Below are 18,201 nucleotides of genomic sequence, written 5' to 3' on the forward strand. Positions count from 1 at the left end.
GTTTTCTTAGTCATTGGAATCTACAACGTGGAAGAATTGTGCTAGACATAGGAAGGACACAAAATGGTTTCTTCCCTCAAGAATCTTTTCAGAGAATAAGATGTATTAATATAAATAGGAACATAAAATCATCAATACACTTGAAATATGGCAAATGACACACAAGGAGTACAGACATTTAAAAAAACTTGACTGCAGTGTTTGAGCAAAATTTCATGCAGAATATGGATTTTAGTTGAACTTATACTTGTGGAAAGGACTTAGGGAGGGAGAGGAAAGGGAAGGGATGAGGGAGACTAGGATGAGCAAAGACCTAGTGGGTGGAAAGTTCAAAGATCTGTTTGGGGAAACAATGAATAAATCAGTTTGGATTACTGAAGAATTTGTGTGATGAAATGGGAGAATTGAAGTTAAAAAAATAAGTCCATCTTATTTTATTTATAAAATAAGTCCATTTTATTTATCACTGCAAATATTGGGGTAATGAATTTGATTTCATCTTATAGAGAATGGAGGACCATTTTAAAAACTTAGATTGGCAATTGATACAAAGAAAAAGTATTGTAGGAATATTTAACAGGGGGCTTGAGTTGGATAAATTGAAAAGAATAGAAGCTAAAAGCAAGAAATCAGGCACATGTAGTAAGGTGTTCACAGGAGTGATAGCAGTGGGGATTAGAAAGAGAACTTGGGGAGGGATGGAGCATCTCCTTGACCCTCACTGTCGCTTTGGCTTTAGTGAATAAGGACACAGTAATTCTCTTATCACATCAAAGAAACATTGCATTTGATTTCAGGCATAAAAGCGCTTCTTGACTTTAGGTTGCCTTTATTATAAGTTTTAACGATTTTTCTCTTTTTTTTTTTTTTTTTTTTTTGAGAAAGCACTTCCTGGTATCTTGGGGTGGTATTTTTATTTTTCAACATGCATGTGGGGAATTGTTGCAATTTTCACTTTGTCGATTACATTGGCCAAGAGATATTGTACCGCATTTCAACCTGATGCCTTCCACATTTGCATAGATCCCAAACCCCATAGTTTAGCAATGAGCTAAAAACATGCCACATCTGCATGATGCTAAAGGTCATTCCCTTGAAATGCATCATACTAAATGGAATCTTATTTTTTGCCAAAAACTTTGTGGGTGTCTGTCACAACATTTATCTTCCTTCCATCAACAGCAGCAGCAGCAGCAACATCATAATATCTCATGTTCAACCTTGGATGACATCAGAGAGAAACACTCCAGCATGTTTCCATGGGTTTTCACCATGGAACCAGTACCTCAACGCTACTGTTCCCACATTCCCCATCTCCTCATCATTGCAGATCAAGATTCGCTTTCTTTGTAAACTTTCCTTTTCACCCTGTTCACTAGCAAAATCGCTGATTTAATTCTCGCTGCAATAAAATTTTATATTAGCAAATGCCTATTTTTCTTATATTGGTTGGTTTTTATATTCTTCATTAGGTTATAAACTCTTTATGAACTGTGAGTGTTCCCTAAAATGTTTCAAACTGATACCAACCACCATTATTTGATGATATGTGACTGTATTTGAATGTATCTTGTTCTTCATAACTTAAATTCTCTTTCTCCCAAACCCACCCATGCATTACTTTCATGGGCTAATGTAATTGGAACAACTTCTGGTATTCAAGCTAGAAAACACTGACAATGATGAGGACAACAAGTTCCGTTTAAACATTTATCTTCTCTGTTGTTATGCTATAGTCCTCCCAAGCTGCCTAAAAAAGCCACAATATTCTTACTGCTGATGGTGTTAAACATGAAAATTCTCATATCAATGCCAAGAAAACTTGCTATAAGGAAGAAACATATCTTCCCACTCGTCTGGTTTCTCTGAGGAAGTATTGTCCCCTAAGCCCTTCTGGCTTCTTGGCCTACCCCTTACTTCCCACCATAGAGACAGAGTGACTTACTTGATTTGAGGAGTCTGGGAGAGGAATTGGACATGTGTACCTCAGCGTCTTCTTAACATCCTCTTCCTTTTGGGAGCCAGTCGTGTGCAGGGAGAACATGCTCCTCCATGCTAGAAGTTTCACAGGGCAGGCCCCCACAGCAAGCAGTCTGCAGAGGCGCAGCCCTGCATGAGGCTGGGTGGGTCAGTCTAATTCCAAGTATTAAGTGCTAGCATTAAGGTGCCCATTTTCACTGCACACCTAAGCTTCTAACAGCTGGCATCTTGGTTTCCATCTGACTTACCCTTTGTCTTACGTCATAAAATTAGTCAGGAAAGGAGTGTGTTTGCAGAGTTCTCCTCCAACCGTAACAGTGCTACCAGATATTTGGCAGCCACTGGCAGAAGTTAGTAAGATCCTAAGGCAATGCTGCTCTCTGAATGTGGGCATGGTGGGGCATGGTGGACGTCAATTTCCTCCCCGAGACCCTGTGCTGCAGTTAGCACTGCCGATGGCCAATGCAATTTCCTACACTCCTGTCTCTGATCAACTTCCAGGTTCCTCTCATCTGACTGCCTTGTAGCCTAAGGCCACAGACTAATCTCAAGTAATGTGTGGTATCTCACAGCAACCAACCAAAGCCTTCCCTCACGGAGGCAGAGCCTTGCAGTTTTTGTAGCCACTTTCCTTTAAGTATAGTTGGCTCTCCATATCTATGGATTCCACATCTGCAGATCAAAAATACTCAGAAGAAAAAAAAAACAAAATAAAAATACAATATAACAACTATTTATATAGCATGTACAGGTAATAGGGACAAGACTGGCAGGATTTTGGGAGTATAGACAGGATAGATGCTGCCTCATTTTTTAGAATAAAGGCAGCATGAATTATAAGATAAAAATATTTCCTAGGAAGTTCATTTAATCTCAAAATTAGTTTTAGAAACATTTCCCCTCCACTCCTACTCCCCAGCAAAGCCATAATTTTCGGGCTGTGGTCCTTCTCTTCCTCCTATTTCCAGGGCCTGCCCTGATGCAGCCACAGCTTGCTCTCACCCGCTATATCCCCTCTCCTTTTTTTTGTTTGTTTTTTTTTTTTCATTTTCTTTTGCAATCTCTTCTCTTAGTTCTATAGTTTTTGAGCCCCTAATGGTTCATAAGCCTTTATTGTTTACCAAGTATTTTCATATGTGTTCTCTTAGTTAACCAAAAAACAGTTAACAGTTTCATTTCTGACCTAACCTCATTTTTTTATAACTCTTTTTTTTCAATAATTCCTACCACAGAAGTAGTGGAATTCCAGTTCTTTTTCCCATTATCCTGGGCCCCAAACTGGGCCATTCTACACTTAGACCCTCTTCTCCTTCCACACCAGAAGTACTCTTCCCACTTCTCATCATTATCCAAATGTGTTCTGCTTTCTATGTTGGGTCTCTTATTCTTGCTTTCCATTTTGCTTTGAATGACCTCCTAAGATGACTGTAATACTAGAATATGGTAATTAAGGACTTGGTGGAAAATAACAGGACTCTGAAAATTCTCTAACAAGATGATACCAAAGGACACTACTTTTGGAGTGGTTTCTACAGTACTTGAGTTTTCTGCGAGTTTTTAAGAGGTGGCTCTGTGACCACTACACAGCAAAGGTACCAGTGGCTCTGGGGGTGAGGATATCCTAAGAATTCTAGAAGCATCATTTTTTACAACTTGGGAGACTTTAAGGATTTCTGGGTACTCTAAACTTCAACTGACCATGATTTACCATCCAAATTAGTACACTGAGAGTGGAAGTGGTTGTCATTAAAAATTATACTTTTTTGATTATACTGTACAAGCAAAAAGCAGAATGGTTATGAACAAACTTTACTTCCTCTTACTGTGTATTTGTTAAAAATATAGACTTTCCAATTTCTGACCTTCTGAGTCTGAATCTCTGCAATTACAGTACGGAATCTGCGTTTTAAACAGGCTCCTCAGTCGCTTATTAACTGAGGTTTCAGAACCACTACTTTAAAAGGTTTTAAAAAAATACCTAGGCATTTCTTTGTGATTCTCTTCAATAATCTTCCTCTAGACATTTAATGGAGATCATCATCAATACAGTTTACTGAATAAATAATCTATGTAAGGTGCCTTGAGAGTACAGCATACATATGAAGTTAAAACTTACTTTCTGTCTGACATTTCCAAGAATGCATTTATGCCTACTGTGGGCACCTGATTTAAAGATTTGGTTTAAATACCGTTAAATAATTATAAAAGTATTGTTTTCAAGTATTTTTTCAGGGTAACTATATGACATTTCAATTACATTGTGACTGCCTTTACATACTCTCATTGGGTACTTTATTATAATTTACAAACAACCTTGTTATAATTTAATAGACTTGCTAAGAAATGAACTTTTGGACCTCAACCCATTGTCTATACTGAGACTATTAAGTTTTGTGACTCGGGTACATTGTTTTAAAATAAAAATTTTTTTCCTGCAAAAATAATAAGCAATCTAGGGATGATTAAAGAATGTGGGAGGATGTATGTAGGCTATATGCCATTTCATATAAAGGACTTGAGTATCTGCAGATTTTGGTACACACAAGGCTCTTGGAACCAATCACTTGTGGATACAGAGGGACAACTGTAGTTTCCAGCAAGGGAGATTATCACATGGAGTGTTTTTTTTTTTTTGAGACAGAGTCTCACTGTGTTGCCCGGGCTAGAGTGCCGTGGCGTCAGCCTAGCTCACAGCAACCTCAAACTCCTGGGCTTAAGCGATCCTTCTGCCTCAGTCTCCCGAGTAGTTGGGACTACAGGCATGCGCCACCATGCCCGGCTAATTTTTTCTATATATTTTTAGTTGTCCAGCCAATTTCTTTCTATTTTTATTACAGACGGGGTCTCGCTCTTGCTCAGTCTGGTCTCAAACTCCTGAGTTCAAACGATCTCCCTGCCTCAGCCTCCCAGAGTGCTACGATTACAGGCGTGAGCCACCGCGCCCGGCCCATGGAGTGTTTTTTATGTCTCAGAAGAAAGGAGTCCTCTAATCTATAAACGTACACTTTGGGGGTGCTCTGTATGGGCAATGTCTCTACCAGTCTAGAAACCAGGAAACTAAAGACCCCTGTCTAACAAACTGGCCTAATTTAAATCAACTGAGAGTGTGGCCAGAGTCTATCTCAATATGGCACATTGCAGCCCCAGTGACTCACTTCTGAGTGACCCAGAGATCCTCAAAGACAAGTGGGAAAAGTAGACACAAGTGAAATATCCTTTTACTAGTTCTTTCCTCCCACCTCCCACCCTCACCCATGTAGTTTCCAGGCCTTTCTTTCTTCTATGCCCAGACCTGTCTCATGTATATGGAAATAAAATCTCCCAACTTTTTCTCACTGAGATCAACTGAGCTTATTATATAATCTCAGCTCTTGTTCCAAGAAAACCAAGATCAATCTAAAAAAGCAGTCGTCTAAACTTGGCAGACATTTGTGTGGGAAAGTCTTAAAGCAAAAACAAATTTGTTGACGTACTGGGACAAGAAACTCAGAGAACAGATAAAATGTTCCATAAGCCAACTCTGTCCTCAGCTTCAACATTCACACTTTTCTCAGCCAACAGTCCCTGTTCCACTCTATGGAAGAAGCCAAGTCCTCAGCTTGTCATGATTAGGCCAAATGCCCTTACCAAAGGGCCAAAGGAACACCAAGATGGTTATGGAGAGAATCCCTAACTGTAGAGACAGGCTGTGGCAAAAACACCTGACCAACAAAAGGAATAAAGAAAGGTATTAACAATGAATGGTTACATTGAGATGGCTTTTGTGCTTCCAATGTATGTTAATCAATTAATTTCCTATAGCCACTCTCTTCTCCTCTTTAAGGCCACACACAGAAGGATCCCTCTGTCTTTGTTATAGTGAGTGACAACATGACAAAACTCAATGGGTTCAGCTTCAAAATAGAAATATAAACAAAGATTAGGGTTCCCCAAGGAAGGAAAGGAAGTTGCTTTTCCTTTCTCAAGCAGTAAGTAGAGGAAACAAGAAGAAGGTTCACGGGAACATCAAAACAGCTGCAGCTCCTTAGGCAAGGGAAAATATTACTTAGGAATAGCCTCATGCCAAGGAAAGAGATATTAAGAAATTGGTCTTATAAAAGACCAATCAACTGGAAAGCAGAGGGAATCCCTTTATACCAGTGGAAAATATTGGAGGCTCATGGTGACCCAAATGGATTGATTTATGACTCAAAAGGTAGCTTTGCTCTCTAGGATTTGTGCCCGTGAACATCTCTTCTTCCTCTGTGGTTTTGTGGTGAACAGAGGCTTTAAAATAGCACATGGGTAGCAAAAAAGAAGATGGCAGAATGTCAAATAGCTCGCAATCACAGTGCTGCACATTTTTGGTGTTCTAGATTTTCCTGGGTCATTTCTCTCAGGAGTTTTAAGAATGGAGCTAACAGAGCAGCCACTAAGATGCTCAGCCTTGCTTACTACCTTACTGCGACTTTCTGAGCAAGGTAATCCTTTTCCTTCTCAGAAGCTCCTGCCTCCAATGATAAAAATCATCATAAAAAAATTAATATTAAGTCTGATGGCACCCTGTCCAAGCATATAGGCACTCAAAACACTTCCCAATCACCAATCCTCTAATCCACATCCTGATCACTATTTAGCCAATAGGCTAAATTTATCTTCTAAATATCAACATCTATGTTCAAATCAAGAATGGATCCAACCAGCAGTGGAGGAATTAGAACTTTCAGGTCAGTGTCCTACCACTACAACACAGGGCCATCATGTTAGTGCTGCTGAAAATGGTAACAGTGAATTAAGTGACAGCCATTAATACAAGTTATGACGTGACGGTGCTGTTGCCCTAATGACCCATGCCACAATATAGGGCCAGATTTCCCTGACCATACCCCACCTTGTCTAAGGAACCATGCCATTTCTTTGAACCTTGACCCAGAGCTATTTAATTATCCACTCAACCCCATAAAATAGATAAGACCTAGAAGGCTGATATTATTTTTTCAGTTTCTCAGACAATAGTAATACTCTTTGCTTTCTGTGAGTAAACCAGTCTTTCCAAAGACAAATTCATCCACAACAATTAGGTTCCTGACATCTTTTCACAAAGTATAGTGCCAACCATATCCAGCGGAGTTTGCAGTGTACAACTAGCATTTTCCCTACAATGGCATGCTCGAGCTCATTGACAATAATAGATTGCTAATTGTGGAATAATTTCTCTGGCATTTTATAGAATTCAAGAAAAACAATTGTATTCTCTCAGAAATTACCACAACTGAAACAAAGCCAAGTTTATAAAAATTCCTCAGCTGTAATCTACTTCACAGAATCCTAATGCTGGAAAGAACCTTGAAAGGTCATTGAGTTCATTTTCAAGCCTTCAGAAAAGAAAAGACCAAAAAGCCTGGGAATAAAGAAAAACACACACACACCCCCTGGAATCCAGTCCTATCTCAGCCACTAATCCATTTGACCTGGAATGCATCATCTCCCTCAAACTCAATGTCTTAATACATATGATGATAGAATATGTCTAAGATTCCATCAAACTTGAACATTCATGATTCTGTGAAATCAGACTACAGTTGACCCTTGAACAACAGGGGTTAGAACTGTGCAGGTCCACTTATATGCAGTTTTTTTTTGATAAATACATAGAAAAATTTTTAGAGATTTGTACAGTTTGTAAAAAAAACAGATGAAACACATAGCCTAGAAATATAGAAAAAAGTAAAGAAAAAAGTTAGGTATGTCATAAATGCATAAAATATATGTATATACTAGTCTATTTTATCATTTACTACCGTTAAATATACACAAATGTATTATAAAATGTTAAAATTTATCAAAACTTATTATAGACCATGCAGGGTGCCATTTGCAGTCGAGAGAAATGTAAACAAATGTAAAGATTCAGCATTAAATCATAACTGCATAAAATTAACTGTAGTCCATACTGTACTACTGTGATAATTTTATAGCTCCTGTTGCTGTTGTGGTAAGCTAAAATGTTGTGAGTATCCACTTAAAATGCCGCCTAATGCTAATCATCTCCAGTAAATTGCTTATCGAAACGGTAAAGTGATCTCTCGAGGTTCTCAAGTATTTTTCATCAAGTTTAGTGCAATCCTGTGAACCTTGAGTAACAACATGGGACCCACACGAAGTGACACTAGTGATGCTGGAAGTGCTCCCAAGAAACAGAGAAAATTCATGACATTGCAAGAAAAAGTCAAATTGCCGGATATGCACTGTAGAGTGAAGTCTGCAGTTGCCTGCCATTTCAGACAATTTATCTTGTAAACAGATGATGTGAACTTACAGTATTGATAACTACAGTACAATACCGTAATGTATTTTCCTTATGATTTTCTTAATAACATTTTCTTTTCTTTAGCTTACTTTATTATAAAGAATACAGTACATAATATATATAGCATACAAAATATGTGTTAATTGACTGCTTATGTTATTGGTAAGGCTTCCAGTAGGCTATTAGTAAAATTTGGGGGGAGTCAAAAAATTATACATGGGGGGTTGGCACCCCTAACCCCAGCATTGTTCAATGGTTAACTATACGTTGAAAGTTGAGTAGAGAAAAAGAGTCTACATCCTGCCTTAAAGATATATGCAAGGACCTTTGTAACTTTCAAACTAGAGGAATACTAATTGTTATAGTTGAGATTTGGGAAAACTTTAATCTATGCCAAAGTCAAGCTTCTACATAATTATTTTAAAAGCAAGGATAATTTTTCTACTTGAGACAACTTAGGACAGTGACAGAATGAGAAGACAGAAAATGTGTCAGCATTTGCTCTTGTTAAATGCAATCTATAACTTAACTGAAGAATAGGTGAAATGCATACCTTCCCAGGGAAGAACTCAAATTACTCTCCAGAGGGTCATTCCCTTTTGCAAGAATTTCATGACACAATTATATACAATAGAATAGGCACTTATCATTTATATACTAAATTGAAATATTTAGAGCATGAATAGAAATTCATCAGAACATCTTATGTCTTTTCCACTTCTAGATTGAACACTTCATAATATAACCCTAAAAACAAATACAAGTAATTTAAAAGAAAATATTTAATAGACTTAGTTAATAAAACAGCATAAACATATAAAAACTGCAGTAAAAACCTACAATTTAAGATAAAGTATCTTGGTATTTGTTTACTGTGTTCTTGCAAGGCATCCTTTTACACAGGCTCAACTTGGAAGATCTACTACTCTCTGCTCCTTCTTTAAACAAGTGTAGCAGTTTTATTTCCTCACATTTTGATATAAATTTCTCTATTCTGGTGAATATGGATAAGTCCATTCTTTCTTTTCTTGATAAGCAGCAAGAAGTCTGAATCACCATTCAAAATACAAATTTCGTCTAAGTCAAAAATGGGCACTAAATAAATGGGAAATAGTATTATGATGCTCTAAGAATGCTATCAAAATTTCTGGTCATTAAAATTTTTGTAAGTGTGCGTATACTTTATATGTACATATATGTGTGCATTATTAATTATACCCTACAAATAGCCTATACTGTATGTTATCTACCATCTATTTTCTATCATATCCATTTTCACTTAGGACATAGGTACATATTCGCTAATAATTAACCCTTAGGAAATTAATTAAAATGAGAATCCTTTCGATGAGGTCATGTATAGCAAAAGTTGTAAGGACTAACCTACATGTTGCTTTCAGTGTTTATCTTTTCCTTTAAAGATCAAGTCTGATTACCATTTGTAAATTAATTTTTAGGTAGTTATTTGACTAATATCTTGGCTCACTTACCTAAGGGGAAAAAAGAGCAAGAATTGAGAAGATTCATTCAATATCAACTACAAACTGTGGATTACCTAGACTTCCTAGCAAAAATCAAGTATGTAAGGTTTGGTTATACAAGTTAGTAATGCCCAGGGACAGCTTACATTTGCAGTATGTGTATACTAGTTTATCTGAACTTTAGTTGAATAAAGCATATTTTGTAACCTGGGGGGAAAAAAAGACTAAATATCTTGGCTTTGGGCTTTATCTACACGGACTAGCAATTTTTTTAGCGACTAGTCCTAAATGTAAATCAGTTAATCAGATAATGTATAGAGAATATATTTATTGATACATTCTATAAGAATAAAAGCATTCACAGATATGAAAAAAAATCACTCCCTTTTCCAAGAGGCAACTTATGTATTTAAAGAAAAATTTCAGATAATGGATGGGATTTAACAGTTAAAATGTAAAGGTGGACAACTTCCAATTTGTTTTGTGGCTAGCAGCACCTAATAAGCCTCTCCCAGTTTCTCATAAAAATAACTTTGAAGACAATCCTAGTATGAAGAAAGCATCTTATGGAAATACATAATTGCTCAAAGATAAATATATAAAATAGTCACTAGAGCTTTGGGGGGGGAACAAAGGGCAACACACGTAACCTAAACATCTGTACCACGGGGAGGGTGGCGGGAGGAGCGGGGAGGAGAGAGGAAGGAACGGGTATTTGTATACACAAGGAGTGCAATGCACACTACCCGAAGGATGGACATATTTGAAACACGGACTTGGGGGGGAGAACCAAGGGCAACACACGTAACCTAAACATCTGTACCACGGGGAGGGCGGCGGGAGGAGGGGGGAGGAGGGAGGAGGGGACAGGTATTTGTATGCACAAGGAGGGCAATGCGCACTACCCGAAGGATGGACATATTTGAAACACGGACTTCGGTCGGGGGGGGAACCAAGGGCAACACACGTAACCTAAACATATGTACACCCACAATTTGCTGAAATAAATAAATAAATAAATAATTTAGATTCTCCAGCAATATGATGATGTAGCTGAAAATTTCAAATCACTGAAAATTTTTAAGCCATTCTTTTAAGCTATAAGAATTTTTACATTCTGATGGTACATTTAGGACTTTCTCAATGCTAACAAACTAAATAACTTCATGTAACAAAGACACTGAGTTATACTGTTGAAAAATTCAATATCTATTACACCCCCTCATAATCTCTTTCACTACTTATAGCAAAATATTTGATGTACATATTAAGCAAAAGTTTGTTTTCTGAAGTAAAAAAAAAAAAAAGACAAATTTTTAAGTAAACTATGAAATACCAATGTGACAAATTTGTGGCCTTTACAAATATTGAAATTTGTGTATATTGATATAAAAATACTCACTGTATAACAATAAGATTTTCAAAATGTTGGAACAGTATCTGTAGTATGATTCCTTTTTAAAATAATAATCATAAAATATGTATATATTGTGATAAATGCAAAGAAAAGGTCCAAGCAATATTTGCCAAAATATTTAATCATCTTTGGGAGACAAGATTACAGGCTTCTTTTACTTCACTTGACACTTATTTATTCTTAACAATTTAATGAGATATAATTTTCATACCATAAAATTCACCCATTTAAAGTGTACAATCCAATGTTTTTCAGTATATTTACAAAGTTGAGCAAACATCTTTACAATTTAATTTTAGAACACTTTTGTCACCCCAAAAAGAAACACCATATGCATTAGCAGTCGCTCCCCCTTCCCTCTCCCTCAGCTGACTAGGCAACAACTAGTATACTTTCTGTCTCTGTGGTCTGGACCTTTCATATAAATGGAATCATGAGTTTTTGTGCCTGGCTTTTTTCACTTAGCATAATGTTTTAAAGGTTCATTCGTGTTGTAGCATATATCAGTACATTGTTCCTTTTATGGCTGAATAATGTTCCATTGTATGGATACATCACATTTTGTCTATGCATTTCTTAGGTGATGGACATTTGGGTTGTTTCTATTTTCTATTATGAATAATACTATTAATATTATGACCATTGGGGTATGTTTTTGTGTGGATGTGTGTTTTCATTTCTCTTGCATAGATACCTAGGAGTGGAATTGCTAGGTTATACAGTAACTGTATGCTTTAACTTTTTGAGAAACTATAAAACTGCTTTCCATAGCAGCTGCACCATTTTACATTCTTACCAGTAATGTATGAGGGCTTCAATTCTTCCACATTCTTGTCAATACTTGCTTGCTATGGTCTTTTTTATTATATCTATCTTAGTGGATATGAAATGGTATCTCATTATGGTTCTGATTTCTATTTCTCTGGTGACTCATGATGTTGAGCATCTTTTCATGTGCTATTTGCATATCTTCGGAGAAATATCCATCCAAACCCTTTGTCCATTTTTAATTTTAATTTGGTTGTCTTTTTATTGATAATTTGTAAGAGTTCTTTATATATTCTGGAAACAAATCCCTAATTAGATGTCCGGAGCCATGAGGCCCGGCAGCTGCTTACCAAGCCCACGCATTTGCAAAAGCCTGCGGAAGAGCTTGTAAGTTTCTGTTTACCCATTATAACTATGTAGCCCTTGAAAGCCCCTGAGGGTTTCCTTATATAGAAACCCTCTGGCCGGAAAGCCAGAGCCTCGGAAAGCACCACCCCTTTATTGTTACTCTTTCTGCGTTATTTAAGCCTCTGCCATCCTGCCAATAAACGAGACTTGATCAGACTCCTGTCTTGTCTCCATTTCTTGTGTCTCCTGCCTCTCCCAATTCCCACTCCCTCCTCCAGGGTCCGCGTTGACTACCCCGCGGGTCGGGACAATTAGATATAGAATTTTAGTTTGAGAATATGAGTTTTCTCTCATTCTGTGGGTCCTTTTCACTTTCATGATGGTGTCCCTTCCATTGCAAATATTTTAAAATTTTTATTAAGTCCATTTAGCTTTTTTTATTCTTTTGCTGCTTGTGCTTTTGGTGACATAGCTAGGAAACCAAAGTCATGAATATTTATCTCCATGTTTTCTAAAAGTTTTATAGGTCTACCTCATGTATTTAGGTTGTTAATCCATTTTGAGTTGTTTATGGTGGGACGTAGAAATCCAACTTCTTTCTTTTATATGTGGATATCCACATATAAAAGCACCATTTGTTGAAAAAACTATTCTTTACTCATTGAATGGTGTTGGGGACCTTGTTAAAAATCAATTGATTGTGTTTGCTTTTTCTTGCTGATTTGTTTGAGCTCTTTGTAGATTCTGGATATTAGCTCTTTACTGTATGTATAGTTTGTGAATATTTTTTTCCATTCATCAGATTATCTGTTTACTATGTTGATTATTTCCTTTGCTGTGCAGAAGCGTTTTAATTTAATCAAGTCCCATTTTTGTTGTTTTAATTGCCTCAGGGTCTTAGTCATAAGTTCTTTTCCTAGGCCAATGTCTAGAAGAGATTCTCCTACATTTTCTTTGAGAATTTTTATAGTTTCATGCCTTACATTTAAGTCTTTTATCCATCTTGATTTAGTTTTTGTAAATGGTGAGAGAAAGCATCCTGCTAAAGACATGAACAGAAATTTTTCAAAAGAAGATAGACAAATGGCCAAGAAACATATTTCAAAAAATGCTCAACATCGCTAAGCATCAGAGAAATGCAAATTAAAACCACAACAAGATATCACCTTACCCCTGTCAGAATGGCTATTACTAAAAAGTGAAAAAAACAATAGATGCTGGCATGGATGTAGAGAGAAAGGAATGCTTATACACTGTTGGTGGGACTGAAAATTAGTACAACCTCTATGGAAAACAGCATGGAGATTCCTCAAAGAAATAAATATAGACTTACCCTTTGACCCAGCAAATCCACTACTATGGAAAACAGTATGGAGATTCCTCAGAGAAATGAAAGTAGACCTTCCATTTGATCCAGACATCCCACTACTGGGTAACTACCCAAAGGAAAAGAAGTCATTTTATCAGAAAGATACCATTTTATAAAAAAAGTCGCCTGTAGTCAAATGTTTATTATAGCACAATTCACAATTACAAAGATGTGGAATCAACCTAAGCACCCATCAATTCATGAGTGGATTAATAAAATAATATATAGACACCACATTTTCTTATATACATACACACACACACCATAGAGTGTTACTCAGCCATAAAAAGGAATGAATTAATGTCTTTTGCAGCAAGTTGGATGGAATTGGAGACCATTATCCTAAGTGAAGCATCTCAAGAATGGAAAAACAAACACACCATGTACTCTCTAATAATTTGGTACTGATCGATTGGCACACATGGGCACAGAGAGAAGAAAAGTTCATTAGAAATCAAGAAGCGGAGCGGGAAAGGGAAGGAGAGGGGCATGAAAACCTACCTAACAGGTATAATGAACACTATTCAGGTGATGGTCACACTAATAGCCCTGATTCAAGCATTATAAAAGCTATCCATGTAACAAAAACATTTATACCCCCTTATATTTTGAAATAAAAAAACAATCAATTGATCATAAGTCTGAAAGTTTATTTCTGAATTCTCAATTTTATTCCATTGGTCGGTATTTCTATCCGCACACCAATACTATACTGTCTTGATTACTGTAGTTTTGTAGTAAGTTTTGAAACCAGGAAGTGTGAGTCATACTTTGTTCTTCATTTTCAAGATTGTTTTGAATATTTGGATTCCCTCATTTCCATATGAATTTTGGGATCAGCTTGTCAATTTTTGCAATAAAATAAGCTAACATTTCTATAAGGATTGAATTGAATCCACAGATAAATTTGGCAAGTATTGCTTTTTTGACAATATTAAGTCTTCCACTCCATCAACATGGAATACCTTTTCATTTATCTAGGTCTTCCTTAATTTCTTTCAAGCATGTTTTGTAGTTTTCAAAATATAAGTTTTGCACTTTTTGTTAAATTTATTCCTAATATTTAATTATTTTTAGCTACTGTACATGAAATTGTTTTTATAATTACATTTTTGGATTGCTCATTGCTGGGGTATAGAAATACAATTGATTTTTGTGTATTAATTCTGCAATTCTGCTGAACTCGTGTAAAATCTAACAGGTTGGAGGTTCTTTATAAGTATTTATATACTTGATCCTGTCATCTGGAATAAAAATAGCTTTACTTTTATTTCTTTTCTTGCCTAATCATCCTGGCTAAATCCTCCATTACAATGTTGAATAGAAGTGGTAAAAGTAGATACTTTTGTCTTATTTCCAATCTTAGGGTTCTTGCTTTTTTATCAATCAGACAAACTCTGTCTTCTAATTGAAGTGTTTAAACAATTTACATTTAATGTGATTTTTATATGTTTTTGGGCTTAGGGATATATTTGTGTGCGTATATATATATACATACATCTATATATAATACACATAAAAACATATATTTTCATATGGTTAGATGTAAACATGGGACAGCTATGGGTTGTCTTTTTTACTACATGTTTTATATTTTTCCCATCTGGTCTTTGTTCCCCTTTTCCTTTTTTTCTGCTTTCTTTTTGGAATGAGTATTTTTTTCTATTTTGTATCTTTTTTTCCTAATTAACCATAACTCTTTATTATTTAATTTAGTAATTGGTTTAGAACTTATAAAATATATATCTTTTACTTCCATCTGTCTTTAAGTGATATTACATCACTTCACATATAGTGTGAGAACCTTACAACCCTATAATTTCATTACTTCCTTCTCTACCTTTATGCTGTCATACATTTTAATTCGACATATATTGTGAGTCCACAGATTATTATTTTTTAAACCATCCAATTATCTTTTAAAGAGATTTAAATAATAAGGAAAATTATTTTTCTCTATTTATATATTTTTCATTTCTGGTACTCTTCCTTTTTTTGTTTAGATCAGGATTTCCAACTAGTAATTTTCCTTCTACTTGAAGGACTTCCTTTAACATTTTGTATGGTGCAGGTCTGATAGTGATGAATTCTCTCAGTTTTATATTTATTCTTGAAAGATATTTTGGTGGGTAAAGAATTGTAAATTGACAATTTGTTCTTTCATTACATTAAAAATATTCCTCTATTGCCATCTAGTTTTCATTGTTTGTGACGAGAAATTTGCTCTTACCTTTATCTTTGTCCTTCTGTACATAATGTCTTGTTTTTCTGGCTACCTTTAAGATTTTTCTCTATATCACTGATTTTAAGCAATTTGATTATCATGTGCGTTGGAGTAGTTTTCTTCATGTTTTTCTTGTCTGAGGTTCATTTAGTTTCCTGGATCTGCAGTTTAAAATTTTCACCAAATTTGGAAAATTTTAACCATTATTTCTTCAAATATTTTTTCTCTCACATCCTCTTCCCTTTAGGGAACTTCAATTACATGTATGTTAGCCTGCTTAAAGTTGTTACACTTCTCACTATATTCTCTTCATTCTTTTCAGTCTTTTTTCTCTGTATGTTTCATTTTAGATAGTTTATATTGGGATGTCTTCAATTTCACTAATCTTTTCTTCAGCAATTTCTAATATGCATTAATCCTAGACTGTATATTTTTTATCCAAAAAAAATTGTAGCTTTCACTCCTAGACATTCAATTTTGGTCTTTTTTATGTCTTCCATGTCTCTATTTAACTTGTTCAATCTTTCATCCAACTTCTTGAACATATAGAATACAATTATCATAACTATTTTAATGCCCTAGTCTACTAACTTTATCTTCTGGGTCAATTTTGATTGATTTTCATCCTCATTATCAGTCATATTTTTCTACTTCTTCTCGTGCCTGGTTATATTTTATTGCATGCTACACATGATGAATACTACCTTCTTATGTGCAAAATATTGCTGTGTTCCTATAAATATTTTGGGCTTCACTCCGTGATGCAGTTAAGTTACTTAGGAACAGGTTAATCCTTTCAAGATGTGCTTTTCAGCTTTGCTAGATAAGACTAGAGAAACATTTAATCTAGGGCTAATTTTGCACTATAACTGAAGCAAAACCCCTCTTTATAGTCTACCTGATGTCCTGTGAATTATGAGATTTTCTACTCTGGCTGGTTAGACAATTACTATTCCTATACCTTTTGGGAGCTCTGGGGATTGGTCACTGCAATACTTTTGGAGGTTTTTTTCCCCTGGCCTCACAGACATGCATGGATCAGTACTCAGCTGAATACTGAGCCGAAGGAACATACCTTCTTAGAGCTCCAGAGTTCTCTCTCTCTCTCTTGCTCTCTCTCTCTCTCTCTCTCTCTCTCTGCAGCTCTCTTCTCTTTAGTACTCTGCCCTGAAAATTCTAGCTTCTTTGGCCTCCTTATATTTTCAGCTGTGCCTCCTTAATTTAAGGAGACCACCAGGCTCTGTCTGAGTTCCTCCTCCCTACAACATAGCCTGGAAATATTTCCCATAATCTGGAGCAATTGTAGGGCTCAGCTCACTTGTCTTCCTTTTCTCAGGGATCAAGGCTTTTCATTGCCCATTGTCCAATATCTTAATAACCATTGTTTTATATATTTTTTCCAGATTTCAGCTGTTTCAGGCAACATGATAAATCCAGATCCTGTTACTTCATCTTGGCCAGAAGAAGAGTTCATTGTGAAATTTGAAAATGTTTTCTCCCTACAGAATCTCTGTGTTCAAGTTTTCTATTGCTGCATAACAAACCACTTCAAAAATTATTGGAATTCCTGATTCAAGCAATAGAGACAGAAAAATAAATATTGGATTAACACAATAGTGTTTGTTTTGCTCATGAATCTGTAGTGTAGGTGGGACCCTGTGAAGACAATTTGGTTTTGCTCCACTTGGCATTAGCTACATGGCTTGAAAGCTGGGGATAGAGTCATCTGAAGTCTCATTTATTCACATGTCTGGCCATTGATACAGGCTATTGGCTAGGTCAGGATCTCAGCTGAGACTGATTGAAACATCTCATGCCATCTTTTCCTGTGGCTAGTTGGCTTTTCTACAGCATAGTGGCTATATTCCCAAGGTCAAGGAAAGAGAGAGAGATTGAGAGAAAGTGCTACATTACCTTTCTAATCTGGCCTCAAAAATTGCACAGGTACACTTCCTCACATTATATTCTTAGAATCAAGTCACTAAGTCTTGCTCATATTCAAGGAGAGGGGAATTAGACTCCACCTCTTTTTTATCCTCTATTCTAATATTTTTTTCTTTTTTATTTCAGAATATTACATAGGTACAAACATTTTGGTTACATGAATTGCTTTTGTACAGTTTGAGTCAAAGTTATAAGTGTGCCTATCACCCAGATAGTGTGCATTGTCCTCATTAGGTGTGAATTTACCTATCCCCTCCTCCCCCGCACCACCAACTGCTTGGTTTCTGTTGAGTTTTATTTCCATATGTGCACATGAGTGTTCATCGATTAGTTCCAATTTAGTGGTGAGTACATGTAGTGTTTGTTTATTGACTCTTGTGA

This window comes from Propithecus coquereli, unplaced genomic scaffold (assembly GCF_000956105.1).
Source record: "Propithecus coquereli isolate 6110/MARCELLA unplaced genomic scaffold, Pcoq_1.0 Scaffold38, whole genome shotgun sequence".
Classification (NCBI taxonomy): Eukaryota; Metazoa; Chordata; class Mammalia; order Primates; family Indriidae; genus Propithecus; species Propithecus coquereli.